Genomic DNA, 5,387 nt, shown 5'->3' with positions numbered 1-5,387 from the left:
CCATAGAGAGCGTCGTGTCCAGCTGCATCACAGTGTGGGGAGGAAGCTGCACGGAGAAAAACAGGAAGACACTCCAGCGTGTTGTGAACACAGCGAAGAAGATCATTGGAGTACCACTCCCCTCCCTGCAGGACATTTACACCACACGCCTCACCCGGAAAGCACTGATGATCATCAAAGACACAAGCCACTGTGGAGGAAATCTGGTATATAGAGTGACACAGTAGTTAGTGCTTGCACCTAAAGGATAGTAAAAACGAACCGTATATTATAGTACTTGCATTATACTTTTATTTCTATTATATTTGCATGTTCCAGTTCTTACTTTTAATAATTCTCTTATGTTGAACAGAGACACAGAAACCAGAGTGTGTGTGTGTGTGTGTGCCTTAACTTACATGCCTATGCCTTAAAGTAAGGAGAAGAAAAACATATTAATTAGTACATTAGGTTGGCATTAAATTGGTTCTTATTAAAGCTGTATTTATGAAAAAGATAAAGGTGGTTATCCTTAGATATGACCATATACTAATAGAGAGTCCCTCTCCACATACAATGTGGCTGACTGAAAGTCTACGTGAGACTAGACCGTCGCTGGGAAGTTTCCACTGTAAGAGGCCAGGTGCGCGGCCTTGAAGATTAGGGAGTGAAGATGCCTGGGTGCAGGGGCGGTTCTAAGGGGTGGCAGGGGGTGGCATTCCCCCCCCCCCCCCAAATATGATTTGCCACCCAAATTAACTGATTGTGACCAATAGCCTTAATGCTTGACATAATTTCAGACATAAACTTAAAGGTAGGGTTGGAGATCTTTGAAAAACGGTTCCTGTGAGCTATATTTTTGAAAATACACAGCCCGCCTCTCCCTTCAGCCCTCCCCTCAAAGCCACGCCTTCAAAACACATGAACGCGCATGCAGTCTGTCAAGTGTTCGTATTATCCCGGGAACCCACGAGAGCTCACGAGGCGGGGCTAGAACTAAGCCACGACAAATCGATTAGCCAAGCTAACTTCCAGCCATGGCACTGTCTCCGGCTACGGTAAGAATGTTCAACATCACAATAAACGCACAGGCCGTCATGGTTGCCATTTCAAGAAATATTGATGACAGTAGATGTATACTAGATTAGTTATTGAACTTGACTTGATTCGTGTTACTCAGAGCTGTAGAGAGAGCTCTACAGCTCTGGTGTTACTTAGATATCTCATTCTAACTTCCTATCTCCGAATGTCCCAGGCTGTCAAGCAAGAGCCGTTATGTGATTAGCTGAATCAAACATGTCAATGCTGCGTCTCGAGCGAATACAGCGACTTCAAGGCGAAACTTCTTCTGCTACCCACGCTACCAGGCAGCGTAGTTCGCTCTTGGTCTGGACACGGCATAACACTGATGACAGATGCCGTCATCCCTAGACAGTAGTTCTAGCCAGTAGCTACAGTACTGACACATGGATTTATTTTGACAGATGTGTACAGCAGTATACATTTTACTATTGTATTTATATATACCCGACACCACAATCCGTAGTGTTTTAGGCTATGACTTCAGATTTCACTTGGGTTGTCGCACGCGCAGACACAGGGGCAGAGGGAGTAAAGAAAAACAACCGAACTGATCAACGCTAATGAAATTGTTTTGGCTGACGATATTTTCATATGCTTTAGACCTTCCACGACCACGACGAAAGCTCCAGCTCTGACTTTCCTGGCCCATCACAATCATAACGACCTAACAGCCCAGTAGGACCGATGGCCAGAGATGGAGGAGGAGGAAGATAGACGCAGCAGAGGTCGGGGGTATTGATTAGGAAGACTCCAACAGAATTGACGCCCTGCTAACTGTAAGGATGTACATTCATCCCTATAACATTATGTCCTGCTGTATTCCTCCAGATGTGTAAGTATTGTAATGGATGTTATCACAACAGATGTGCTCTATATCGCAACACGAGTAGGCTACACGAGTACACCTGTTGTGATAACCATTACAATATTTCTACTCCTGAGTAGTAGTGTGATATTACATGGTTGTAGGTACACAACACCAGTGGTAGTTCAAGTACATCCATAAAAGCCCATCTACTTCATACATCTGTGTAACCCCTGGCACAACACCAGTTTGTAAGAAATTGACTGAAAACATTGTATGCATACAATTGGCACATCTTTATTTATATACACAATAATGATTGCTTATGTCCATATTGGTCTTATTGTCAATAGAGTTATTTAGTCCCCATCATCAAATAGAAAATGCACTACATAAAATGTATTTATTGCTTTGCAGGCCTTGATTCAATCATTGAATTTGAAGCAATCCCATCGGTTACTGCAGCGTGCCCTGACCCGTGACCCCAGTTTGATGTTCGACCTGGCACATGACATCTGGTCCTCAGTCACAGCCCAGTAGCACAACCAACCTGGCGCCTCTGCGCAATCTGTAAGGAGATGCCCATGAACATTGAAAGGAAATGCTGTGGTGTTCTCAGTTTTGATGGAAGACTTTGGGCTGATGTAGGACCAGGTGAGAGAAACGGTCTCTTCAGGCATGCAGCCTACAGACAGTATGGGGCACTTGAACAGGGTTGACGTTGTAATACACAGTACAATACCCAGGATTAGCCAGGGTTACCCTGCTCCACTAGAGCAATATAAAAGGTTTATACAGAGTACGGTATAAAACACACAAACCGGCAGTGTGCAGAGTTTTATTATTTTTCATTATCTGTAGGAGCATTCATCTGTACATTTATACATCTCACCTTGGTTTGGAACCACGTTTGTCTTGTTACCATTGTTTTTTTTCATACATAGAAAATAAATGCAACCTGTCAAATAATCTTCTGATTGTGGTCTTGTGGAATATATAAATTATGTAACCATGCATTTTCAGTCAGAGAATGAATAAAAAAAAGTCAAATTGTGTCCACCAATATTTACTGTCATTGAAACGTATGGACAATTTAAACAATGTATTACACATGACACTAGATACATTACTTTATACTATATTTACAGTTGTCATTACCACACAAAAACTCTGGGAAGGTGGGTAAGTGCAGCAACTGTGAAGGGCCTAGTCTGAGGTTGGAGGCGTCTGTGCTGTAAAAAGATAAACAGAATTAGAAATCACATATCTGACAGTAGCTCCAGTGACATTTTAAATGTAAGTAACCTGGGTTGTTGGGGTAGGGACACCAAAAATAACTCCTTTATCTGGGCTCACCTGGTTGTGAGTGTCTGCGGTCAGCCATCCCTCTTAGGGTAGAAAGTCTTCTGCGCAGGACGGTGCCCTGAAGGTTGACGTTCACAGTATGCAACCTTCATGTCCTGGAACTTTTATTGTGCAATTTTCCATATCTGAAACAAGCAATGTGTTAGACTATATTAGGGTTTCATTACATCAAATTACACAGCAGGGTTTTACAGAGTGTTGGCTACAGTCACAGGACCAAAGTGGACTTGTGTGCCTTGCTCAAGTGCACTTCAGCTGTGGATGGAGGTGTAGGTAGGGAGAGGTAAGGATGGGATTTCAACCTGATTCTAGGACCACCTCTCACCATCAGGTGATGGCTGGCTGCTACCTCAAATTACATTCATGGCCCAAGTTATGTTCTGTAATCAGCATTGTTTTTACCTTACAAAAATAAATGTAAATGCATTCAGCACCATGGGGGGCTGTGAAGACCTTTGAGAATATTTGCAGAACTACATACTGAATTGAGCCATCCGCCTTTCTCTTGGTTGGTGTGTTGAGATGGTGACTGCAGTCCAGGCTTCTTGGATCGGAGGAGAAGAGCTGTAGCTTTTACTGGCATAAGTATGTGGTTGTGGAAGGACCCTGTCTGCGGTTGACCTGAGGGAAAAAAGAGCACAAATTGCATATTAGCACAGAGCCCAATGCTTAGACCATAGACAGGTAAATCATCTGGCACAATCTGCATGCAACCAACAGAACCTAGAAAGAGACAGATTAGCAGCAATACACAAAGGGGACAAGTACACAAAAAACATGCAAAGTGTTCTGATAAGGTGCATGGAGGTAGTCTGTGTTGATTCCAGCAACCTCAAAGACTGAAAAGTGTCCCAGTGTACTGAATTGAAGACTATAGCGCGTGTGCGCGCACACATAGGAATATGATAATTTAGTGTATCAATTACAACTACAGGATCTGTTCATATGCTTTTGTCAGATAGAACCATTGTTTCTCAAAGGCAGATCATTCCAAAAGGGATAGTAGTATCTGCAACTGGACGAAATTACACCCACAAACATGAAAAACATTTTAACAATTCAAAGGCAGCCTTGATGTGAGAGTGAACCTGATGAAGCAATAGCGAAACGCATTGTTCAGCAAATAAACTACCAGTGTGTGGTGATTCATCCTTCATTTACTTGGCAGCCTTGATTGTGATACAGGAGCAAGGAACAGCTATGGAAAACACCACAACATTGGAATGGACAAAGCAGAACATTTCTATATAACCATGGTAAAAACAAATGATGTACCGGCATCTCCATGTGATCATTCAGTGTAGCCATCACAATAAAGATCTGTTGTGTAGCCGTCATGGTCATTAGGTGGTATTTATCAAATGCAAAACATGCAAACGATATTTTTGTAAACCACTAGAAAGACATGGGCTTTGCTGGTCAAAGTAATGTGTGCTCTAAACATGGTAGGTTACTTACTTATTACGGGGTGAATCCGTATTTAGTAACTGAACGCGGGTGGAGAAGGGGAATTGACAGGTGCTTCCATCCTCCCAGCTGGTTTGTCTGGCTCGTTCGCACAGTCAACTAGTAGCAAAACACACAAGAGTAACCGTCTGAGTTACACAGAGCAATTCTGAAAACGTGTTTATGTGCACAGAATAAATGCCACAGGGGGGGAAAAACACCAAAAATAACGCGATTAAGGTAGCAGCTATGTTAAGCAAGGTAGCAGCTAGATATGTTGGAACTTGAGCTAATCCTCTGACCCCTCTCAATGGATACTTGCTTAAAAAAGACACCACTGTGTCCTAAACCAATTCACAAAATATTGTACAGACAAATATTACCTCACCTCTCGATTAGAAATGTGGTCACCAAAGCGTACGTTTGAAGCCGCTGCCGTAGCCGACATCTGTGTCCAAGAGTGTCAGGTCCCATTTCCATTTTACAGCCCGTGTTGGAATCTGGTTTTGCGAGTCCGATGACTATAATCCAAGGGAGTATGTTATCCTGACATGGTTAGTCCAGTGTACCAAGAGCCAAAGTTCTTCCTGTAGCTCTGCAAAAGCTAGCAAAGTTTCCAAGTAGCTCAGCCTGCTGCTAACTCTCGTTTCCTTGCTAGCCGAGTGATGATGAGCCTTGTCGCGTGTGCATGAATGATGGGGGCGGGGTC

At 43.1% G+C, this 5,387-nt stretch overlaps 2 long non-coding RNA genes across 2 annotated transcripts; one reads left to right on the top strand and one right to left on the bottom strand.

Moving 5' to 3' along the window:
* The first annotated feature begins 806 nt into the window (after positions 1–806).
* Positions 807–2,605, top strand: LOC134456304 (uncharacterized). Its single transcript, XR_010036308.1, has 3 exons — positions 807–1,037; positions 1,663–1,838; positions 2,285–2,605. It is a non-coding gene; the product is annotated as an uncharacterized LOC134456304 (long non-coding RNA).
* An 86-nt stretch (positions 2,606–2,691) lies between these two features.
* LOC134456303 (uncharacterized) lies at positions 2,692–4,762 on the bottom strand. The gene is made up of 4 exons (XR_010036307.1): positions 4,691–4,762; positions 3,714–3,853; positions 3,224–3,357; positions 2,692–3,099 (listed from the first exon to the last, which is right to left on the bottom strand). It is a non-coding gene; the product is annotated as an uncharacterized LOC134456303 (long non-coding RNA).
* Positions 4,763–5,387: the final 625 nt, after the last annotated feature.

Source organism: Engraulis encrasicolus, chromosome 10 (genome assembly GCF_034702125.1).
Source record: "Engraulis encrasicolus isolate BLACKSEA-1 chromosome 10, IST_EnEncr_1.0, whole genome shotgun sequence".
Classification (NCBI taxonomy): domain Eukaryota; kingdom Metazoa; phylum Chordata; class Actinopteri; order Clupeiformes; family Engraulidae; genus Engraulis; species Engraulis encrasicolus.
This window is presented reverse-complemented; position numbering and strand designations above follow the sequence as displayed.